This window comes from Seriola aureovittata, chromosome 17 (assembly GCF_021018895.1).
Source record: "Seriola aureovittata isolate HTS-2021-v1 ecotype China chromosome 17, ASM2101889v1, whole genome shotgun sequence".
Taxonomy (NCBI): Eukaryota; Metazoa; Chordata; class Actinopteri; order Carangiformes; family Carangidae; genus Seriola; species Seriola aureovittata.
In genome coordinates this window covers 21115277-21129579 of record NC_079380.1, presented here as the reverse complement: position 1 = coordinate 21129579, position 14303 = coordinate 21115277, and the positions used below count along the sequence as shown (strand labels likewise).

The 14303-nt window shown below is 42.9% G+C and overlaps 1 protein-coding gene across 2 annotated transcripts in view; it reads right to left on the bottom strand.

Moving 5' to 3' along the window:
• The window catches only part of prr36b (proline rich 36b), a 29141-nt gene extending 19009 nt beyond the window's left edge, over positions 1 to 10132 (bottom strand). The window contains exon 1 of one of the 2 annotated variants that reach the window (XM_056400934.1): positions 9821 to 10132. The gene's annotated coding sequence lies outside the window, so the exon portion shown is untranslated. Of the gene's footprint in view, positions 1 to 9442; positions 9545 to 9820 lie in introns of those variants that run through there. The other variant, XM_056400935.1, reaches the window with a different exon arrangement.
• Positions 10133 to 14303: the final 4171 nt, after the last annotated feature.

The window sequence follows — 14303 nt, the reverse complement described above, 5'->3', positions numbered from 1 at the left end:
CCTGCTGTGGCATGAGCAACACACACATGAACACAGAATAACTAACTCAACAGGCCGGGGTTGCTATCCTCAGTATTCAGCTAAAAACAATAGCTGGAGATAGAACAGATTTGTGTTGAAGTACAGTGGGAGGGTGGCGCTGGCATCCTCTAGGTCTGGCAGTTTTGTTACTGTAAACTTCTGAATGTAGTTGACTTTGCAAAAATGTGTTTATTGCCCTTCACAGTGTGTCCAAGTCATGTGGTTGGAGCTTCCAAGCAGCATCCCACTCCAAATTCCCTGCAAGCCTCAATGATGAGCTACACAGTAACTGAGGACAAAAGAAACCCACACGAATAAAGTCACACAAAAACCAGAGGCAGTGGTTAGAGAGCAGGATCATCCTCAGCCTTCGCGCGCACGCACACACACGCACGGACACATTTACATTCTTTGTATGATAATTCATTAGTCATATGCATCGTCTGATCATGTTTGAACGTCAGCTGGATGTGATCTATTATCTTACATGCACTTTCATAGACTTGTAATGCAACAACCTTTATAGTTTCTAGTTTTGATTATCATACTTTTGTGTGTTATTTGAAAAACATTATTTGTATAAGTTTTTTTATTTTATTTCATATAATGTAACTTGTTTTTATATTTTATCATTACAAGGATTCTGTATGTAAGACATTTTGTACAGTTTACTTCCAGGCAAATGCTGCGTAGTTTAGTCCTGTTGTTGTTGTCATCATTATTACACTTAATAGGCCTAAAGCAATGAACTAATGATGGGCGAGACAGCTCTGCGAGGTGAGATCATCCTCCTAGGCATCATCCCTTCCTAATACCCACACTGGGATATAAACAAAATGTGTGTGCGCTCAAATGTTTATATGTATTCCAGGAACACTACAGTGTTTAGGCCAATACTGTCAATAACTGGAAGGCATCCAGCTCCACTGGGGGATCTGAGCTTTTCTGACTGTCTAGACACAAACATGCCGTTCTTGAATAATCAGGTCATCAGCATATTTTAACAGAAAACTCGTACTTTGACCCCGTTTGTGCATCAAGTACAATCTACTACTCTGCGTATGTGTGCGGGGGTTCACATATACTAACCATGCCTGATTTGAATACAGCAGGTTACTTTAAAGAACTGCTCACAGGAAAATAGCAAATTTCTGAATCATATTTAAAAAAAAAAATTGTGCACAGGGTGGCAGTGATTCATTATGCAGATTAAAATTAAGGAGTTGCAGTGTTGGTTATTGAGCTAAATGTTAATGTCAAACCTGCTCTTGGGCTGTGGTGTGTGTTCATGACTAATCACCGTCACTGTCAGTCAGAAACAAGGGACGCTTCGCCTTCACTACACAAAGGCCTGAATCAAAGTGCCCCCGCTCACTCCCTCACTTTGGCCAACCAACCGTCTAAGAGCATGTATGAATTGCTGTGGTAGAATGTCGGCTCTGCTTTCACAGTACACAACTGTGCGCACGCACACACGCACACACGCACGCACACACACACACACACACACACACTCTGTGAGGCTTCTTCTATCCCCGGGGCCTACTCTAAATAGTAGTCAAAGAGAGGGATTGTGGGGGAAGGAAGCAGTGGAAGGAAGGGGGTTAGAGGAGACGGCAGAAAAGATGCAAAAAGAAAGTGAGCTTTTGTGGCCGATGTAACCCTCAGCTAATGCTGACATGAGCTTGTGCAAGCTTGATAGAGTCACTCAAGACATAACTAATGCCTCTGTAAGAGGATACAAGGTTGTAGCAGAGAAACCGGCAGAGAAGGGAGAGGATGTTAGATCGTCGGGTCTGGTTTTGAAGGCATTTTTAATGAGCATTCAGTGGCCTCTGACCCTGTAATTGACATGCTTTTATCTTCACGAGCAGCAAACACTAGACCTTGGGCTGCAGCGTTTGCTCTTTCACACTGCTAATGAACCGTCCTCCTTCCCCTGACACTGCCCAAGTTGGATTTACAAAGCACATCTCCTAATGTAGAGTAACAAATGCAATGCATCACCATCTTTGCTTGAATAGCTGTTCATTTAATTTCAAACTTATACAGTAATATTGATCTCCAGCAACAGATGAAACCACTCTTCATATGGATGCAATTTATTTTCAATTATATCAATCAAACCATAAAAGACTAAAGATCATATTTTTCTAATGCTTCATATCATAATAGTCCGTACCAAATTTAGTCTTTATTTAGAAAATGTCTTGATTTATGTTCTTTGTAATTGGCACAACAGCTCTAAACCTGAATCTGCGAGGAGCAAAACTCTGCAGTTCCTCCTTAATAATTTACTGTTCTCTTGTTTACGGCACCATTGCTCATGGGTAAGTGGGCTGATGCAAGTGGCGTCAGATTTGACGTAGTTTTACTTGTGACTGTGACAGAAAATGATAAAATATGTGGAATGTGTATTTTTTAATGTGTGTGTATATCAGTCCTCCTCTCTGCGAGGGGGGAGAATGTCAGATCCAAGACGCCACACGCTGGCATGTGGCCTGAGATTGTCTATTCAACCTACTCTAAATCACAACAGTAGGCTCAGTCAACTCTCCACCCCATTTAGCTACTTAGAGCCATGAATCTAATATTATTAACTGAATCTTGTGCAACCCTAGATAAAAATAAGGAAAAATATATATAAAATATATAAATAAATTTAAAATGCTATCTGTTTTGAATGACAGTTTAAAACCCGCTATTATCAAAATATTTGCTGATCAATTTTCTGTCAACCAACTAATTGATTAATTTACTAATTGTTGCAGCTCTACTGTAAGAACTGTCAAAAACCTACAGTATCATTAGACAAATTATCTACAATTTATTAGCAAGTCGAATGGTGGTGAGAAGGAGAGATAGCAGAGGAGAATAAATGTAAACACAAGAACATGAGTGCTACGGGGACTGGCAGGGAGAGAGATCCATCTTTACTTCTTAGATCAAAAGTAACAATGTACAGCTACCACTCCCCACCGCAGCATGTTTCGTTTACTCTCAGCCAAATCTTGGCAGGAAAACCGACAACAGAATAACGGCTGCGGCAGCTACCATCAGTCATATGCTGTTTGAACAGGCAGAGCACAAGACATAAAAAAGTTGCTGAAAGAAGCTATTTCCACAGTCAATGAAGCGATTTGTTTTAGGCTGAAAAATGTCAAATACACTCACCCTGTCTATAAAATAAGCTTTCTTTTTAGAACTCTGTCATTATTGTGAAGGAGTTATGTAACAGCCGTGGCAGGATCACAGCAAATACTTTCAAAGCTAATACCACTTCATCCCACCATCACTGCAACCACCAACTCTATCCCCATGACACTCAGTGGGAGGGTTTCTCCGCATGTCACCGCCTCTTCCTCAGCATTAACACACATCATCATGGCTCTCTGCTGATCTCCAGAGGAAGCGTCTCAGGGCTAACCATGACACATGAGCTTGCTTATTACCAAACATGTCCCTAATGCGAATGTGTGCATGGGGATGTAGGAATGGCAATGAGAGGTTTATGTGTGGAAGTTGGATGAGGGGTGCTGACTCGCAGTATAAATGCAGCTGGGGCTTCATCAACTTGATGCTAATAGCAGACCACACATTCCCCAAACACCCCCGACCTAAGGTCAGGAAACCTCAGCCTCCGTCCTGCACACAAATAAACTCAAAACAAAGCCTGCTGCTCTCCTTGGCATTCCCCACCAACAGTGGGAGGGCTGAGCGAGCAGGAGAAAGAGAGAGAGGACGCAACCACGAGGGAGAAAGAGAGAGGCAGAAGGAAGGCTTCCATCAAAATGTTGTGCAAAGCTGTGAGCAAATGTCAAAAATCTGGCTAATAATGCAACCCAGTGTGCTTTTCCCACACTGAGACTGTTGCAATTTTTGTTTTGTTGTAACTGTCTATAATCCGAAGGTACATTACTCCTGCCTTATCTGATTTGTATTTTTAGTTACATAATAAATCAATATTGAAAATAAGAAATAATGGTGAAACTGGTCATTGTGCTTTTAATGGTAGTACAAAAATACATAAATGCTATATAAACCTCTGATGATGGTAATACACTGTGTTTAATGTTTAATTTCTTGACAGAGCAAGATTTATGATATATAAAGTGTATTTACATCTATACTAAAAAAGAGACCTGTGCTTCACTGCCTAAGCTTGTATTCATGTTTAATTCTGGCACCTTTTTAGGAAAATATTGACAGATCATACGATGTGAGGGGGAAATGTACCCGCCATCCCCAGTGGAAATTATTCCCTTTTGTGCATTTTATCTTTGTTTATACGACAAGTTTACACCTTATCTAGATGTACAAATTGTGATATTTTAGCTTATGTCATTTCAAATCAGGTTTTCTAATGTTCGAATTCAAAATACATAAAAAAAATAACTAAATATGTCCACCGATGCCGATTAGTTATCCAGACCTACCTCTTTAAGACAGTGGGGCCACAACACCAGTCTCCTCCCCTGCTGATAGTTAAGTGAACTCCTTAATTGTATGCAGTAGAGTCATTCCTACCCATTGATTTCCAGTGGGTCAGTGGGCTGCTGGGATGCTCAATAAGACAAACTGAGGCAGAACAAAGGTCCTGCTCAGAGTCTCTGCCTTGTTTACTTGGGTGTTGGCGTGGGTGAAAGAGAGCAGCAGATTGTGTGACAGACACCTGGATCACACAAACATGTGATCAGAAAGGCTGGTACTAATCCTTGGGAGTCTTCGGAGATTCACACTAAGATTTTACAACGTCCTCAAGTGAGGACTCATCTGAAGTTAAGGGATTACAAGGCTATGTAAAAAACATACCTCTTTGTTAATTGAGTTTCATTTCATAATGCGTGTAGGATCACCACAGATGATGGAGAATTCCTATGTCCATCACAGTTTAGCCCCCCCCCCCCTTTACAACAAACACCAAACAAGCTGATGCACACAAAACACACATACAAACACTCAAACCCTGTCCTTCCCATGGTGCGTCCAGGCTCGGAGAAACTCGGCCCCCTGGGGACAGGCAGATTAACACATGACAGAGCTTGTTAACCCTGGACAAAGAGAGATGCTAATCTTGTACAGTCGGCCTCGACTGTCCTCAAACAGTAGCTACACAGACACAGCTACAGCGAAAGAGAGAAAGAGGAACAGAGAGAAGCTCAAGAAAGAATGAGGGAGGGATACGTAGCAGTTACATAGGCCTCAGTATGTCCCAGAAACTAGACAATACTGTGGGGAGGCAGGGCTATAGGGTCCATCAGCCCCAAAACAATAAGGGTTGAGACAGAGCCCGACTACAAACAAGGCCCCATCGCGCGGGCCCTACTACAGCCTGGCTGAGCTCCACTGCCTGCAGGGATGACCAGCAGGGCAGCGTAGAGCTAAGCTGTGTGGATATTGATCGCACAGGAGAGAGTGGGGAGGCGGGACAGCAGCTCCACAGATGGGCAGGACAGAGACAGAAACAGATAGACAGAGGAAGTGCATTAGTAAGGCAGGTTCCTCTTGATGCTGTTAGTCCTCTCCCCTGGGAGATAAGAGAGATAGCAGTGACAAAGGTTATAGGAGAGGACAATAACATAAGGGGGGTGGGGTGGTAAAAAGGGACAGAGACAGAGAAAACAAGTAAGAAACAACAAGACAAGAGGCGAGACAGAGGACCCAACAGAGAAACTAAGGCTAATTTGTAACTTGAAGAGCTGCTGGATCATCTCCATAATGGGCCGTCTGCCCACAAACTAGCTCCTCTCTGGGGGTAAATGAGATCAGGCCAGCCCAGGACCAGCTGGTGGCTTGGATCATTGACACCAGATAGAGCAGATACAGAGATGGAGGAAGAGGGCAGAACCGAGGCATCTGGACAGGATGGCAGAAACACACCCGAGAGGCTCCGGAGCTCTCTCGAGACTTTGCACGAGGGACACGGACACACGCACAAGTTGAACGACTGTGGCCATAAGAGGATTATGTCCTCCGGTTTGAAGTAGAACAAGGCACGTTCCAGATGGAATCTGATCCCTCGCAGGAGGGCTGATAGGTTGGATGGTTGACCACACCAGCACCTACTAACTACAGCTTTCTAAGAACTAAACCTCAAACCACACAAATGGCCTTAATACACAGTTGTTGTTTTTTAAAATCACATCCACAACAACCATAAAGACATACATTTAGCACTTCACAGAGAGTTGATGATGTATCTTTGTGGCAGCCAACAAATCCACTGAACCAGGACAGAGCCAGATTTAAATGTCACCAGCGGAAATGGATATGACAGAGAAACAAAGTGGTCCCTACAGCTGCCTATGGTGAAGGGAGTCTATCATTCTGTGAGCACCAGTGTCTGGCACAAATGCCCATCATTCCACACACGGCTATAGTGAGGGCAGGCTGGGTAGCCTCCGACCACATCAGCCACCAGGCCAGACCAGCAAATGTACAGCGATGCCAATGTAAAGAGGGGGCCACTGACATCAATATCTGTCTGCCACAAGTAGTAGAGCATACTTAATGACTGACATAGCAAACGTCATTTTTGGCCCTATTTTTTACCATCTCCAAGGCTGCATTACACTAAACAATCAGCCACTGCTACCAAACTGTGCCATGAAAAATTTGGTCTTGAAGCCTAGCAACAGGGCTGTGAACCACATCCATTATCCATCCTCCCACCAGAGGAATTCAGAGCGTCCAAACACAGCAAATTACTGCAGCTGCTGGCAAATACAGCCTCAAAACCATGCCGTCAGTTGCCAACTGCATGCCCTGACAACTGTGACACCATCGACCGTGGTTGCTATCATGACTGTGAGCACAGAGCACAACAGCAAAGTTTTTATCAGCTTTATCTTCACTGTGCAAATTCACTGTGTTGCCGCCAGCAGTTTCCTCAAGGCTCAATCGCCCAGAAAACAGAGGAGGAAATTCAGCCAAACACAGTTTCTGTTGGTGTCTTGATAACCTCAAAACAAGAAACTATTGTGCAGTTGTTTCCATGACTTAAAACAGGGCCAGAGATAATGGTGGTAATTTTTAATGACGCCAAAAAGTGCAAGGGTCACGGGTTCAGGCTGAAAAAAGCTTGAGGATGACCAGAGGCACAGGCTTGCCCTTGTCACAACTGAGAAGTTCAGAGCTGGGGAGATCTCATTCTGAGTCACACACCCACCCCAACACCAGTCCTGAGGCTAAGGGCAATCTGACACACAGGTCTATTAATGCAACAATCATCGCCCCTCTCAGGACTGAGGCAGCCTATTTTGCCCCCCAGCAGCCAGCTGGGGGCAAAATAGGTCATTAAAATTTAAATTGCCCTAAAATACAAGCTTATGAAAGTCATTCAATGTGAAACTATTCAATGGCAATTTTTAAGTAGGTTCTGCATAGAATAATCGCAACTGAAGAGACATGTTGCTGGTGTGCTTAAAATGTAAATCTGAATTAATTTGGTGGCTCTCATTGTGCAGCTGTTAGAACTGCAACTAACACTTATTTTCATTATTGAAAATGCCAATCAAATTGCGAAATATTTTCTTGATTAACCGTTTTGTCTATAAAATGTAAAAAAAAAAAAAAAGAATCAACCAAAAAAAAAATAAAAATTCAATTAGCCGTTATGTATGACAAGGAAAAGCAGCAAATTCTCACATTTTATAAGCTGAAACCACTGAATTTTTTGGCATTTTCACATGAAGAATGATTGAAATGACTAACTGACTATCAAAACAGTTGCAGATAAATTTTCTGTTGATCAACTAATTGATTAAGAAATCACTGGGAACATAAATGTCAATGTGAAAAACAATGAAAAATTTTAATCTTTACCAGAGCCCAAACTGATGCTTTAACACAACCAAATTATCAATTAAAAATGGCATAAATCAAAGAAAATCTAACAACTCTTTGTTTTTACGAGCCAATAAGCACAATGTATTTGTTATTAGATATTACTACTCTGAATATCATTAATTAAAATCTACTAAATAATTGATTATCAGCCATTATCACAATTACAACCGATTAATAGCCATTCATTGATTAAACTAATCACAATTTCAGTAATAGTAGTTATTTTTTTAAATGTATGAAGGATTGTTTCAGACACTGGTAGTGCGATCTCATTCTTATTGCACTGAGCAGCTAACACTGTAGACAATCACACCCTTGATTCTAGCCCTTCCAACAGAGCGAGTGATACATCGTCATAAAGACCCACAGCAACAAAGAAGAAACTAACCACAGTCCACTCCAGAATGGAAAGTAGATTACTGCAGCCATTTTTTTTTTATATTTTTTCTCAATTATAATAATCAGCTTCATTTGTTCAAGTGCAGTTTCAGACAAAACCTCTTCACAAACAGAACGCCTCTGGCATCTTCATCCTTCATGTAATAATCTTTTAAGACCATCTTAAATAACTTCATAAAACAGAGTGTGGTTTTTAATGGCAGCTAAATTTAATTTCACATGATTGCATTAGGCTGCCTGTCCTCCATTTCCCTGCCTCATCCACCAACACTGTGAGTCAGCCATTCTCTCATCCACGCAAAGTGGAGGGGGGTGGTGGTGGTGGTGGGGGGGGTGCTAGCTGATGGCTTAGCCCACCTCTGACTTAAGAGTACTGGAGTGTCTCCAATCCAAGCCCTCATATTAGTCGCCCTGGGTTGCCATTTACTCAGGATGACATCAATACCTCATGGTCGATCACCGCACATTATTGAAAGAGCCATGCCCACTGTGGCCACAAAGCTTGAGACAATTTATGTCGCTGTCTGCAGCACCTCAGGGGAAGGGAATAGAGTTGTGGGCTGAGGATAAAGATTTTCAATGCTTGCATGTTTGCCGTTTATTAAATGCTGTTGGCCAGGCTTTGGGAGCTGGCAGTGTTTTCTCCTCCCCATTGTTCTACAGAGGGGAGTGTAATCTGTCTTGTTGCACTCACTCACCAAAAAAGACTCAGGGAAGGAGCAGCTATGGGCCCCTCCAGCTTTAACTCTCACACCACAATAGCTGATCACTTTTGGGGGTGACATTAATCACCTCTGATTACATGCCAGCTTGAGTCTGTGCACAGCCCTCTCAGAGATATTTCTGCTTTACTCACTCCCTCCAAGGTCTGAGGAAAATTATTGCTTTAACATGCCACAAATGCCCTTAAGGTTATTCTGTTTAGTTGACAAGAAAACTGAGTGGGCATCTGTAAAATTATAAGGCAGCTGAAACATTTCTCAGCACTCACGCACACCACTTGGCCCATCGCAGAACAATGGGCATCCGTGATGGAGGATGGAGAAGGAGGGGAGATAAGAATGAAAAGTTTAAAGAGGGAAAAGGCAAACAAAATGGTCAAACAATCAGGAAAAACGTCATGTAAATGAAAAAAACAGTATTAATTGAAACAATTTATCTGTTTTAGGTTGACCTAACAGATCCGCTGAGCACTTCCAGCTACCATGCAGTCTGCCACCGCCCCATCAACCCCTTTCCTCAGGAATCAGAGTGAATCTGAAGCAGGGTGGCTCGTCGACAAAAGATATAGTGACACTACAACAAAACAGTTACGAGAACCATATTTAGTAAAAATATTCATTCACACAAAGAGCCACAATTCCGATGCACTGCTTGGAATTAGGAACCACAAGTGATAACGTGGTAAGTACAACTGAGACTCTAACGTCTGTAACTGACGACAGATGTAACGTTAATTTAAAAACCGGCTTTAATGAACGTTAATTAGCTAAACAGTAGTTCAAACTGACGGTTAGCATGCTAGCCACAGCTAAAACAATCTCGCCCTTACCAGTCAGTGCAGCGACGAGCTAGCAAAATCCTCTCCAGCTACGCCCAGTGTTAGCCAGTACACCCCGACTGAATCCTCGAGTCAGAAAAAAAAAACAGAAAGTGAGGATGAGGATAAAAATGAAACCGGGAAGTACGGAAGGAAATCGCGGGAGAGCGGAGCGGAGCGAATGGAGACGAGCCGACAGACAAGAAAACTTCTGCGTCTCGAGCGCCGTTTTTCACAAGTGATGCGCGTTCACTGAAAGGAAGAAAGGAGGAGAATGACGCTTCAGTCCACACTCAACACACACACATACACACACACGCACACACACACATACACGATAGTAGACCGGTAAGCGGATGGATGGACAGGCGGAGGAGAGGAGAGGGCTGCCGCTGCCTTCAGGTGCTGTTGGAAAAACTGGGAATAATGAAAGGGCTACACATGAAAGACAAATTCAACATTAATTCGTCAGAATGTAAAAAAGCAGGGTCCTAAAGGGAAGGTGGGCCCCTAAAAGTTCTCTGGTTCTCTGTGTGTCAGTGTTAGAAATTAAAATACTGGTTCATAAATCGATCTACAAAAAAACTAACATGATACTTGATTAATAATGTAAAGGAATAACTCAACAATTTGGAAAATATGTCTATTCTATTTCTTGGTAAGAATAGAAGATTGCTTACCATTGGACTAGCCCACAGCCAGTTAACTTAGATTAGCATAAAGATTTTAAACAGGAGGAAACATCCAGACTTTAATACATTACATATTGTTTGTCTAATCTGTACAAAAAACAAAAGTGTAAAAACACTGGGATTTACTGGGATTATGTGCCACACTATTTTTTGGCTGGGAGGACTGGCCAGGCAACCGGTGGAGGCTGAAGGAAATTACCGGCCAGGAAATACTCTGGTACAATTTCACTAATCTCTATGATTTCATTGACCAAACAATTACAAAGCTCTTTACAAAGCTCCCGGCAGAGCCACAGAAAACACTTTACACCTGCTTTTAGCACTTACCATTACAAGTGAACTGACCCAATGTGTCCCTTTTTTTTAGGAATATGTGCTGCTAAAGCACAATATACAGTGAAATGTGCTTCCTGAACAGGAGTAGCCTAGCTGGTATTTCGACCTTTAGGACAAGTATTATTAAAATGCTATGTATATGCACATTGTGGAAGGATGGGGTGTTAATAGGGAGGATCCATTGCAGGTTAATTCCAGCTAGGTATTGGCACATCTACATGGAGTGTGTCTGTTATTACATAATGTTATCATTTACACCTGTTTGACAAGTCTAATTTTCTATCATTAGAGATGTTTTTGTGTGGATTCCGGGATCCGCCCTGCCAAGCTGGTCAGTCATGGGTGTGAGAAGACTGAAAAGTAAATCGAGATCAATTTCAGCAGAGGCCTGACTGAGAACAAAACAAATATTGTTAGTCTGGTAAGATGAGCAAACACTGCTGTAATTTGCATAATGTTAATGAAGGTGTTGTCCTACGCCCTTTCTCTTCCCCAGCAGTCTGCTGAAAGGGAGGGTGGAATGGTGGTTTGGCTTTTGTCTGGTGTGCCTAAAACGCATCCTCACACTACATATCCTGAGGGAAGATAAAGAAAAAAAAACAACTTCCTTTTTTTTTCCTTGTTACAAATTTCAACTCCTGAAATAGGAGCTTACTACAAGTCCATGAAGGCAACATTCACCACCACAGCCCGCCATGCTCAAATTGAAAGGAGTGAATAGCGAATAGCAGGGGAACTCTGCTTTCTCTAAGAGCAGCCAATCACCTCCCAGGCTGGGGGATTATTCAAATTGAGGATGATGTCACCTCTTGCAAGTCACCCTACTCTATTGCCCGAGTTCCTCTTGGTTGTCTGTTGCCCTCCCTCTTAGGCCCCCCGCACCCCTTTTTCTCTCCTCTTCAAACCCTTTTCTTCTTTTCTCCATGCACGACTGCACACACACACATACACACACTCACTCTTAAACTGTGCATTACTGCTGCCCCACATGCATCAAGTTGCCTGCATTGTCTGCTGTCAGTGTGACTGTTGCATCAAGGATTGGAAATCTCTCTACGCATTTCAGACCTGTTGATTGCAACAATGTTATTAAGATTATTTTTGATCAAAATTAGGATGTAATCATGTTGCTAATATGTACATAAGATTGAAGGCCTTGCAGATTATAGGCTATAAAAGGCTGTTAGAAAACATGCAGCTAAACATGTGCACCTGCCTGCGACTATAGTCTGCCACAAAGATGAATGAACAGAGCTGAAATTGGAAGAAACTAATTGAAAAGTGTGAGCTTTCCAGCAAGAAATTAAATAAGTCAAGGAGCAGCAGTTAGTCTGCAAGCCTTTTCGGTTAAGTTGTGCGTTTTCTCTCGGTCACAATTAGAGGCTGAGGGGCGTTGTTACATGGCTTAAAGGCTTTTGTTTCGGTGTGCCATGCTCCTCACCAGAACGGGGCTTATCATCAGAGACAGTCTGGGAGGGCATGCCGCCTGTCTGCCTGTCTGTCTGCTGCACTGCTGCTCAGCTCTCAGCAGCCGCCTGCCCCTGTCTACATGAGCCAGGCTTTTGTGTACTGGTCTGTACTGGATGGGTTTCTTTTCATGTCGAGCCTGTGGTGCACTCCTCTCTTTCCAAATGCTGGAGAGGGGAGATTTGGCCCTGCATTGCTTGTCTGAGCTCAAGGTGGAAACATACGGTACAAAACTGAAAAACTTGCACTGTATATAATGCACCTGACTGGTAAAAAAAAACCCAAAACAAAACAAAAAAAACATGTTATATCATGTCACTCTTTATCTCTCTCAGTCAGATTTCCAAAGGAAGTTTTGTTTGTGCACCTCTTTAGTGGTCTGACCTCAGGCTACTCACCTGCACCTCCCATCAATTAATTCCTAACACTCAGTGTTATCTGCCGTTCAACAATGCCACTTGTCTTTCTGTTGAATCATAAATGAAGGTCAAGTGATACCCACTGAAATATCTGCAGGATTAATCAAGTTATTCAAATAGTTGGTCAGATTGTACAGAGTTGAAAATGGCACCCACATACAGCCCTATAGCTGTGAGTGGATTTCATTGTGTGAACATGTGATGGTGCTGTGTGCATGCAGGTGTGTGTGCAAGCGTATTAGAGACATGGAAGGAGACCAGGAAGAGGGTGGGGACTCCGGGGGATTCGATGCCTGCTGGCTTGATGCTGATGGACGTATTGGCATGGTCAAACAGGCGCAACAAAGAGAGGAAGGTGTTTTTTTCACACGGGCGGTGGTGTGCAGCAGGAGACAGGAAGGGGCAGGGCTGTGTACCCCGCTGCACAGTTCCCGTGTTATTTATCTCATTGTTTTTTCCCCCTGGCCCGCAGTCCAGCTGGGGCAGCCACAGCACAAAAGGGCTGGCGCTCAGTCAAACCCTTCAACCTGGCCTCCAGTCAGGGATCTTCTACCTTCGACAAACTCTTAGGCAACACATTCGTTATTTATTTATCAGGCAGCAGATAGTGGCATGCTCTTGTTGTGTTTTGTGTATTCCAGCATGTACAGTCAGATTGTAAACAGGTCTGAATCTCACGCTAGCCAGCCAAGCCACATAAGAAAGCAGCTGGCACTGAGAGACACACCCATCGCATCAGACAGAGTCGCCATCTTTTTGTGGAGATATTCACAAATCAAACCCCTCTTAACACAAGTGGCTTCAAAATGCATGAGAGGTATCACCATGTGTAACACTTCACACTCTATTAACATGAATATCATTGTCTCACAAAATGGTGGTGTGTGTGTGAATGAATACCAGGCAGATGCAGGTTAGCACACGCCGGTGCGGCTGCTGCTCCGTTTGCACAGCATGGACTCCCTAAAGAGCGCAACATGCCAGCACAGCATATTATTAACATGAAGGTTGCTTCAGTGACCGGCAACATGTGAAGAAAGATGCACAGATAATGCAGTGGAACCTCATTAATGGACCACTGTTATATGTCATGTATGTTCTTCTGCAGTATGTGGGCCAGACACAGTATATACTGTATATATATATATATATATATAAAATTAACCACAGATTAATAACCTTGTAACCTGTGTCCTCAGGATTCAGATTCCTTCTGATTTTCACTCTAGTCATTTAATCAAGGATTAGTAGTGAGTCGCCCTGTTAATGCAGTTAACGAGCTAGAAACCAGCTGCAAGGCCATGCCAGTGTGTTTTCTCTATGGGACGGTTTAATCAGCTTTGCCTTGAAACCTGATGATGTCCAGAGCAGAACGGCCAGTTCCTGTCAGTCTGATTCTAAGTGCTTCATCTCAGCCCTGGTAGCCTCCTTGGGTAAATAATGCATGCTGGTACTAAGGATATTGGACAACTATACCACTCCACCGCACTAAGAGGACTGAGTGTGCGCATATCTGCCTTGATCTTGTCTGTCCCCTATGCTCTCTCATTTTCATCCAATTGCATCTTCTTGTAAAGTGCA